Source organism: Drosophila suzukii, unplaced genomic scaffold (assembly GCF_043229965.1).
Source record: "Drosophila suzukii unplaced genomic scaffold, CBGP_Dsuzu_IsoJpt1.0 scf_11, whole genome shotgun sequence".
Taxonomy (NCBI): domain Eukaryota; kingdom Metazoa; phylum Arthropoda; class Insecta; order Diptera; family Drosophilidae; genus Drosophila; species Drosophila suzukii.
Window position 1 is genome coordinate 809,367 of NW_027255898.1, and position 11,361 is coordinate 820,727.

Genomic DNA, 11,361 nt, shown 5'->3' on the forward strand with positions numbered 1-11,361 from the left:
TAATTATAGCCCGCCTTAAAACTCAGCATATTTTTATTTGGATTAAATAATTCTCATATTTAAATCAGACTGGGATGAACTTTAATGCAAATACAAATTGTATTTAAATTAAATATAATCCCCGTTAAAAGAACTGTACTTTATGTTTGATTTAAATGTATTATGTAAACCATACTGTTATGGTGCATATTCAATTTAAACCAATCTGTAGTTTAAAACAAGCGTGATTTATATTTAATAGAGACCCAAATTAGTATGTGTTTTTATTGAAAATAAACGTAAACATATAATCAAACAATTGTTCTGCTTAAACTCTATTTTTTACCATGCTAACACGTTATCATTACTTTTGTTTTAAATACATTTGTACCTAACGTAACTCTTAGAATTTATATGATACATATATACATATACATATTATACATTATTATACATATTTTTTATAATCACACATTTTTTTGTTTTGCCACATTCGTACGCCTGCATGTGCGTACTAAACTTTCCTGCGAGTCATAGTAGTGATAATTTCTTTCGCTTGTTGGTTCCTTTAATGACGGTCCACGAATTATTTAAGATGACAGACATGAGCAATACAGTGTAAATGTAGTCCTTGTAATCTGTGAATAAGAATATGTTATTAGATTTTTGGTAATGGCATAATTTAGAAAAAAGTCAAGCTTATCATAAAAAGATAAAATTTATAAATTTAAAAAAATTATACATTACCAAGTGTTACAGTTTTCTGAACTGTCTTTAATAGTTTAAGTCGCTCTTTGTTTTGCATTTGCCCTTCGTAAAAGCAAAAAACCTTTTCCTTAAATGGGTCCCATTTACTAGATAAAATTGCTTCTTTCTCAGGGTACAATATGTTGAAATAAATTTGTATCTATAAAGAAAAAGTTAATTAGTTTTATAATAAGTTTCGAGTAGGTGTTTTTATATAAAGGGATTTAAATAAGACAAAAATATTGTTTAAATTTATTTCGTTTTTATTTTTTTTAATTTCGAAATTAGTTAGATTTAGAGAAAAATCACGTGAAAGAGCAAAAAAATATTATAAAGAAATAGGTGAAACGACTGCGACGCCACAGAGCCGAATGCAACGGCAGCAAAGCGTCTTTTTTGCGCCTTTTTAAGTGTTTTCCTTCTCGTGCATTCTACTCCTTTTATCTAGTTTGCGCGGCTTTTCACTTAATTTCCTTTCATATTCTTCATTTCTTTCGCATATTTTTTATTCACTTCATGTTTATTACCCAATCGAATATATTTTATTGTTTTTAAATGTAATTTTCTTTTGAGCTTTGTTTATTTCGTTAAATATATTATCTAAATTTTCACGAAATAACAACGCGCACAACAAAGAAGAAACACAAAAAGGAAAAATGCGAGAAAAAGAACGTGGACATGCACATGCCTTAATATTAAGTAATTATTGTATTTTTATTTCACTCACCTTTTTTCTGTACTTTTCACTTTTTTATTACACTTAAATGAACACTTGTCTATCGAGCTCTTTTAATCACTTTTACATCCGATCAGGAGAACCGCTTGCTTCGAAGTGATTGCGGGATTCGCTACAAAGCGGAGTGTCAAACTATTTCGTATATACATACATACATATGCATGTGTGCAAAAAGGAAGGACAAAATCTGTCGAGTGCCGTTACTTTACAATAGAGGTTAAAGTATTGGGGAAGAAAATAAGGAAATATGCACAAATAAGTCATTACGTTTAATAACTTGTACATGTCAATTTAGTAATATTTATTTTATTTTATTATATTTATATATTATAAGAACATATCTTTTTGTCAAAACATCAGTACACAAGAAATATTTATGTTCTTATGCACATACATATGTGTATGTGTATACATATGTATATGTCAATTTAGTAATATTTATTTTATTTTATTATATTTATATATTATAAGGACATATCTTTTTGTGAAAACATCGGTACACAAGAAATATTTATGTTCTTATGCACATACATATTTTCTTGACCGCCAATGTAGAAATGCGAATGGAAGAAGAAGACGCGCTTGCGTTTGCCGTTTTGCTTGTTCATATTTGTCTCTAATTTGTCTGAATGTACATATGTAAGTATGCACTTTGTGCCGTTGGTTTTAGTTTTTGGTTACGGCCCAGCGTTTACAATGCACGCACATTTTTTCTTTGGCTAAGCATGTTTTTGTACTTTTAATAGTAAATTACAAAGCCAAATCTTATGATATTTGTCATGGAAATAGAAAGAGGCTGCCGGTGGTTGGGCAGCCGTAACTAAAACCATTTTCTTTAAATATAAAAGCTGTTTTTCTTTTGCAAATTACTAATAATTTAAATTATGTTGTGTATATGGGTCACAAACTTAATACATATACATACATATGTAATTTGATTTATAATTTACAATTATTTGGTTAAATACAAATTTTGAAAACGTTCTATATTCAAAATAAAAGAGTTCATATTCCGAACAAATGGAAAAAGTATTTACTCGAAATATAAAAAACCATCAAATATACTATGAATTGAACTACTTTTTATAATAGTTAAAACCAAGATGGCCACATTGGATTTGAATGTGACTAACTTGTTTTTAAATAAAAATCACTTTAAATTGAATACTTACATATTTGACATACGGCTTAAATATGTTTTTTATTTAAATGAAAGGTTTTAATATTTAATATGACTATGCATGGGAGTAAAAAAAATCAAATAAAAATATATTTGATTTCACTTCGTGTTTTTTCTACCAGTGTAATAATTAATGTGTCAACTTAAGTATATAAAGTGTATCAATGAAGTGTATTAATCGAAGAATAAACAAGGAAGAACGCTATAGTCGAGTACCTCGACTTTCAGATACCCGTTACTCAGCTAAATATAGACATGCAAGCAGCAAAGCGACATTAAAATGCGCCACCTACCGGCGGTATACAGATTTAAGCGTTATGGGCGTTAGAGTGGGCGTGGCAAATTTTTTTTTGGACCAATCGATAGGTATTGACGAGACCAATACATTTCAGTTAAATTTGTTTATCTAGCATGAAAATTGTGGGCGTCAGAGGTTTTCGCGGTTTGTGGGCGGTAAAGTGGGCGTGGCAAACTTTTTTTGGACCAATCGATAGGTATTGATGAAAACAATACATTTCAGTTAAAAATTTTTATCTAGCATGAAAATTGTGGGCGTCACAGGTTTTCGCGGTTTGTGGGCGTTAAAGTGGGCGTGGCAAACTTTTTTTTGGGTCAATCGATAGGTATTGATGAGAACAATACATTTCTATCTAGCATCAAAACTGTAGGAGCCACAGTTTTGGGCGGTTTGTGGGCGTTAGAGTGGGCGTGGCACTCTACCGAAACAAACTTGCGCTGCGCAGGAATCTGCGTGCCTAATCCCAGTGTTGTAACTCTTATAGTTTCCGAGATCTCAGCGTTCATACGGACAGACGGACAGACGAACATGGCTAGATCGACTCGGCTAGTGATCCTGATCAAGAATATATATACTTTATGGGGTCGGAAACGCTTCCTTCTGCCTGTTACATACTTTCCGACGAATCTAGTATACCCTTTTACTCTACGAGTAACGGGTATAATTAACTCAAGCAACGGAAGCCTTTCTCTACAATTTTGGGGGCTCGCCCGAGAACAATCGACAAACGAAAAATTGAGTGTGATACGCGGCCAAACAACCACCAAGTTCTTGTGCTAAGAATCCATCGATCGCAGTTTAATGAATTAAACGAGACGGAGAAACTAGAAAGTTATAAAACTGAAGTGATTTCGAGAAAGAGAGACTAAAAAACCATCCAGGAGAGCTGAGAATTTTCATGTTCCACCAAGTTTTGCAAAGTATAATAAAATTCTGAAACTACAAAACTACAAAATTTATTGCGCAGTTTGCCGATCTGAGGGCAAAATTGTTTCTGTGGAAACAAGTAAATTCCTAACGGAAGACGACAAAAGGCGTTTATGCAATCCGTTGTCGCAGAGAGCGACAATAATGGCTAAAGCGACAACTTGACCAGGAGGAAAACTTGGAAACGTAAAAGCTGGAGGAGATCATACGAGGCGGCAAAGTGACGCCACTGGTGTTGAAAGCGATTGAAGGCGCTATTGAAGGCGTGGGTGAAGGCGCTATTGAAGGCGTGGTTGAAGGCGATATTGAAGGCGCGGCTGAAGACGAAGTTGAAAAGCAGTTCGAAAAGCAGTTCTCCATCAGAGCCGTTGCAGCATTTATTGCAACGATTTACCAGAGACGAATTTGAAAAGCAGTGGCAAATATCAGAGATGTGTAACAAAAGACTAGATACAGGAGGCGATTCGCAAGTATAAATCCATACATGCGTACATTATATTGATAAAAGAAAACAATTTTATGCAACGTTAACAATATTTTATTCCTATTTAAATTGTTCTTATTTATAAATTTAAGAGAAACGTAAGCAGTTCATTTTTGGTTGATTTAAGAAATAAAATAAGTTATGTAAGTTTAAAAAATAAGAAATGTTGAAGAGATCACACGAGTTTCTGTTGCAGAGCTTAAAGACAAGTTAAAGGAATTAAGATTACCAAGCTCACGCCTCAAAGCAGTGTTACAGGAAAGTCTCATCTCCTATTTTGAGGGAGAAAATATTGACCAGCAGGAAAACACAGAAAGTTCAGAGGAGTCAGTGTACGAGGAAACTAACGTCGAGGAGTCAGATTCTTCTGATTCTCCACCCTTAGCCATGACTTTCACTCTGACAGATATTGAGGATTCGCTTTCTGCATTCACTGGAAATGGTTCTCCGGATATTGATGAGTGGCTTGCAGATTTCGAGCCTAATTCTATTACAGTTGGGTGGACTGATCTTCAAAAATTCATTTACGGCAGACAGTTGGTAAAGGGAGCTGCAAAATTATTCTTGGGCAGCCAACCAGGAATAAATGATTGGGAAGCACTAAAAGAAGCTTTAAAAAATGAATTTGGAGAAAAGCTTACAGCAAAACAGGTTCACAAGATGCTCGAAAACAGGAAGAACAAGGAAGAACGCTACTCAAAGGGAAATGGAGATATGCAAGCAGCAAAGCGAGATTAAAATGCGCCACCTACCGGCGGTAGACAGATTCAAGCGTTATGGGCGTTAGAGTGGGCGTGGCAAATTTGTTTTTGGATTAATCGATAGGTATTGACGACACCAATACATTTCAGTTAAAATTTTTTATCTAGCATGCAAATTGTGGGCGTCACAGGTTTTCGCGGTTTGTGGGCGTTTAAGTGGGCGTGGCAATCGATAGGTATTGATGAGAACAATACATTTCAGTTAAAATTTTCTATCTAGCATCAAAACTTTAGGAGTTACAGTTTTGGGCGGTTTGTGGGCGTTAGAGTGGGCGTGGCAGTCTACTGAAACAAACTTGCGCTGCGTAAGAAGCTCAGGAATCTGTACGCCAAATCTCAATAGCCTAGCTCTCATAGTTTCCGAGATCTCAGCGTTCATCCGGACAGACAGACGGACAGACGGACATGGCTAGATCGACTCGGCTAGTGATCCTGATCAAGAATATATATACTTTATGGGGTCGGAAACGCTTCCTTCTGCCTGTTACATACTTTCCGACGAATCTAGTATACCCTTTTACTCTACGAGTAACGGGTATAAAAACCAGAAAGAGAGTCTGATAGATTACTTCTACAGTATGACTGCATTTGCAAATCAGTCGAAGTTGGACGAAGAAAGTATTATAGAATACATAATGGAGGGTATACCAAACTTGAAGCAAAATAAAAGTTGTTTGTACCAGGCGTCCAATCTTAAGGAGTTTCGTGAGAAGCTTAAGGTTTAAGAGAAGATTTGCGCGAGTCAGGGGTTTAAGCCAAAGCCGAAGTTTGACAGTTCTTTAGTTAAAACTAACCAAGATGGCAGACGTTGCTTTAAGTGTGGCGGCAGCAATCATATTGCAAAGGATTGTAAGGAAGTAGGTACAAAATGTTTCACAACATTTCACAAGGCAAATCAATGCGGTACCAAGGAAGCTCGTAAGGAAGTAAAAAATGAAAAGTCAAACATTCAGCAGCTGTCACAGTTAACTTTCAACAGAGCGCCTAAAAACATAAACATTGGTAGCGACCAGATTACGGCGTTATTCGGCTCTGGCAGCGATATTTGTACCATTTGCGAGACGGCTTACACTCGCATCCACACCGACATTCTTAAGCCTGATATTAAGGAGCTAATTGGAATAATTGGCATGAAGATATACACTCTATGTTCTTTCACAGTTGCGACGAAGTTAGATGACGCTGACGTTGATTTTTGTTTTCGTGTAGTGCGCGACAAGGATACCCTTTTTGATGGAGTGATCGGTAGCGATGTCCTTAATACAGTAACCCCAACAATTGGAGCAAACGGAGTCGTTTTCCACGCAGTTCATCCGACACGGCCATCCTGACTTTCACACGTCCTCGTGTGCGTACTGTAACACTAGGTTGGTATCATTCTTGCTAAATTTCTCTTTTCATCTTTTACATCTCTCAACACAACTACACAACTGTATCAATGCAGTGTATTAATCGAAGAATAAACTATTAATAATCAATAAATAAAGTAACGCAAGCAACGGAAGCCTTTCTCTACATATTATAATTTACTTTATACTCTGCAAGGGTATAATAATATAAAAATAATAAATGCAATGATCGTTTCTTTGACAGCTGTATGTTAAAGTCGTCCGATTTGTATTAAATATAATTCAAAATTCTTAAAAATACACAAAATGTTATTTCCAATAGTATAAGATAATATATCAAAAATCTCCGAAGCTATAATTTGTTTCATATTATTTTCCCACCAACTTTCCGATCGTTCCTAAGCAGCTATATGATGGCAGCTATATGATATAGTCGTCCGATTTTGATATAATTAAATTCGAAATTCAGAATGAGTTAAAAAATGTTATTACCAAGCGTAGGAGGTTATATGTTAAAAAACACGAAGCTATAATTTGTTTCATGTTATTTTCCCACCGATTTTACGATCGTTCCTATGGCAGCTATATGATATAGTAGTCCGATTTTGATCAAATTAAATTTGGAATTCAGAACTAATTAAAAACTGTTATTTCCAAGCGTAGAAGGTTATATGTTAAGGAACACCGAAGCTATAATTTGTTTCATATTATTTTCCCACCAATTTTACGATCGTTCCTATGGCAGCTATATGATATAGTCGTCCGATTTTGATAAAATTAAAGTCGAAATTCAGAATGAATTAAAAAATGTTTTTTCCAAGCGTAGGAGGTTATTTGTTAAAAAACACGAAGCTATAATTTGTTTCATATTATTTTCCCACCGATTTTACGATCGTTCCTATGGCAGCTATATGATATAGTAGTCCGATTTTGATCAAATTAAATTTGAAATTCAGAACTAATTAAAAAATGTTGTTTCTAAGCGTAGGAGGTTATATGTTAAGAAACACCAAAGCTATAATTTGTTCCATATTATTTTTTTTACCGATTTTACGATCGTTCCAATGGCAGCTATATGATATAGTCGTTCGATTTTGATAAAATTAAATTCGAAATTCAGAATGAACTAAAAAATGTTATTTCCAAGCGTAGGAGGTTATATGTTAAAAAATACGGAAGCTATAATTTGTTTCATATTATCTTCCCACCGATTTTACGATCGTTCCTATGGCAGCTATATGATTTAATCGTCCGATTTTGATAAAATTTAATTCGAAATTAAAAAATTAATTAAAAAATGTTATTTACAAGCGTAGGAGGATATATGTTAAGGATCACCGAAACTATAATTTGTTTCATATTATTTTCCCACCAATTTTACGATCGTTCCTACGGCAGCTATATAATATAGTCTTCCGATTTTGATAAAATTTAATCCGAAATTCAAAACTAATTAAAAATGTTATTTCCAAGGAAAGAAGGTAATATGTTAAAAAGCACCAAAGATATAATTTTTTACATTTTTTTTCGATTATTCCTATGGGAGCTATAAGATATAGTTGTCCGATCCGGCTGGTTCCGACTTATATACTACCTGCAAAAGATATTAGACTTTTGAGAAAGTTTCAGCCCGATAGCTTTAAAACTGAGAGACTAGTTTGCGTAGAAACGGACGGTCAGACGGACAGACGGACATAGCTAGATCGACTCGTCTAGTGATGCTGATCAAGAATATGTCAGGGGCTTAGACAAGTGCTGCCGGCTTCTTTTGACACAGGTCATCCGATTGCAAATTCCTTTCTTTTCCTCTAATTCTAATTTGCCATTCCTTTTTGATCCTTCTCTCTTTCAGAGTCCTTGACCTTGACCATGACCGCGCCACACTCGGCTGAGACGACACTCTCTCTCGTTCTCAATCCACGCTCTCAGCAATTGTGCAAATTAAAGGAACCACAAATCACCTAGTGACTAGTTTATTTTATTCTTTATTCTATCTCTTTCTTAATGCTCTACAGTTTCTTTTACATTTTCTTTCTTCTTATACATCTCCGACACGGCCATCCTGACTTTCACACGTCCTCGTGTGCATACTGTAACACTAGGTTGTATCATTCTTGCTTAATTTCTCTTTTCATCTTTTACATCTCTCAACATCATTCTTAGCCTAACAAATAGTGTACACACACAACTTTATAAATTGCGTCATCAATTTTTGCTTTTTCACATCATACAGCGCGTCAAATCAAACTTGTAACACCAGTCAACCGCGCTACACACCATGACAGAACACTCCTGCTTCCACACTTGTGCCTTCGGCTTGACCTGGTTCAACTTTCTCCCAGTAGCCCGAACATTTGGTTATCCTTGTCATAAAACCACAGTTACAGGCTCTTGCCGCCCCAGGCGACGCTTTGCACCTTTAGTGCCACGATCTTCTCAGATCCAAACTGCATCAAACAATATCATCCATACCAGGCATGACTATTGTTGATCAAATCTAGCCCCTGTGTTTGACGTCTCACGACGAGTGTCTTTTTCACCACTGTCACTTTCCTCAATAGTCTCATCAGAGATCTGCTCGTCCTGCAGCCATCTCAAACTCTCGTGCGAATACTTGTAGGTTCGCTTGCTAGTTAACGATTTTAACAGGTATCGATCACCTTCCAACAACTCGGCAACCACAAAAGGTCCTTTGAACTTAGGATCCAATTTGGTCTGATGCCGCTCTTCACTTCTAAGCAAGACATGATCCCCAACCTTGTGTTTTACAATCTTGGCCTTATTCTTATCAACTCGATTCTTTTCATATTTGGCATTTATTTCAATATTTTCTTTGGCCTGAGCCCAAATTTAGTAAATGCGTCTATTTTTACTATGACGTATTCCTTGGTATCATTTTTACCACTCAGCTTTCCACTAATGTCAATGTGCACAGTATGCCAAGGTATCTCAACTTTCTGAATTGGATGCAATTCCATTTGAATTTTCCCTGATGGAGGCTTTGCTAGTTTGCATGTGATGCAGTTTTCTACAAATTTTCTTACATACTTGGACATATGCTCGAACCAATACTGCTCATAAACCTTGTCTAACGCGTTCTGTCACCCCAAATGCATGATTGCTTCCTGGACGTGATTTACTACAGACCACCTAAAGGCTCTTGGGATTACAGGTAGAGAGCGTGTTTTTCCATTTCTCTGAATTTTCAGATACAGAATTCCTGCTCTTAGCTCATACGTCTTCGCTAAACTCTCCAGCAACTCTCCATCATTCAACTGGACTATAATATCCCTTACACACGAATCACGCTGCTGCTCAGCTACAAGCCAGATGTCTGTCACCTCTGTCAGGTCGATGCGGACTTCGGGTACTCTGTTTGTTGTCTCACATTCAGTGACAATCGGATTTCTGGATAAAAAGTCCACGTGCGCCATGCGATTTCCCTTGCGGTACTCTACAGTGAAATCAAATGATTGCAAATTTGCCCACCAACGGTGAACTCGACTTGCTTTCAATGAATTACAATCTGTAAATATTACAAACTTTCGACCGTGAAGGTAATGTCGAAAACTTTTTACAGCGTTGTATACTGCCAGGGTTTCTAATTCGTATGAATGATATTTATTTGTCAGCCACTGTATTTGCATTTAGCTCTCTATAATCTTTGCACAAACGATCACTGCCATCTTTCTTCTTAACTAACAAAATTGGACTCGCGAATGGAGAATTACTTGGACGTATTACATTTGCCGCCAACATTTCTTTGATTTTATCTCTAACTAATTCTTTTTCATCTACGCCAAGTCGATATGGACGTCTCTGCACAGACCTGTTGGCATATAATAAACAAATTTCTAATTCTCCAGTTGTGATACGTCTGCTCGGAATTCCATCAATAAAATGCTCAGTGTATTGGTCAACAATGTTCTTCAATTTAGACTTATCATTATCACTTAAATCATAATTTTCATCAAATGGCTTATCATACTTTTTGCTTACTTTTAAAAATACTAAATTTAACAGCAGCCACCGTTATGCCAAAGCCAAGTGCCAATATTTCACGACCAAACATTATGTCATGTTTCAAATGCTCGTCCATAACTACATTAAACATGATTTCCAAATTAAATTCACAAATTCGTATGGTGGACAGTATTTGTAAATTACAGTGTACAACATTTGTTCCAATTCCTTTTAGAATAACTAAATTATTAAATCTTTTCCCGGCCAGTTTGACTGCTAACTTTTCCTTTATTAAGGAGCACTCGGCACCCGAGTCGAATGCTGCTGTTCCCTTCATGCATGCGGATGCAATATGACCGACGATTCCACATTTAAAGCAAGTCACTCCAGTCCTGTCTCGTCCCACCAGTGGTCTTCCAAACGATTGATTTGGTTCTTATTGTTCTGCCTTCCTTTTACGGCATTCCAGCATTTTGTGTCCAGAAATTCCACAGTAATGGCACTTCGTTGGTGTGTGTGCCTTCAATCTCTTCCTGTCGGGGCCTGTCGAAAGATCTGAAGCCAGATGCTCACTTCGCTTGCTGTATGCGTACGCCTTCAACAGCTGCTGCAGTTCATTTCTGTTCTTTATATTGGTGGTGAGCAGTAGACGCTGCAGTCTAGTGTCGATTTGTGACGTGTGTGCCATCACGAAAGAAACAGCTATTCCCTCGATGTCCATCGACTTCCATTTTGTCAAAAGTGACGTCACTAATCGGCTGCCGTACGCTGACAAACACTCGCCCGTTTTCGGCCGTTCGTTGAGAATGTTCAACAAGGTGGCGGCCGGCGTCTCAGAATCGTCGTAGCGCTGAACAAAGAACTCTTGGAATTGTGGCCAGGTAATACCAGCATAGCTGATCTGTGCAAGCCATTGGGAAGCGCTCCCTTCTAGTGC

The 11,361-nt window shown here is 36.5% G+C and overlaps 1 long non-coding RNA gene across 1 annotated transcript; it reads right to left on the bottom strand.

The window, feature by feature from the left end:
* Positions 1-238: 238 nt before the first annotated feature.
* LOC139354636 (uncharacterized) lies at positions 239-1,568 on the bottom strand. The gene is made up of 3 exons (XR_011605566.1): positions 1,454-1,568; positions 727-886; positions 239-617 (listed from the first exon to the last, which is right to left on the bottom strand). It is a non-coding gene; the product is annotated as an uncharacterized lncRNA (long non-coding RNA).
* Between the last annotated feature and the right edge of the window lie 9,793 nt (positions 1,569-11,361).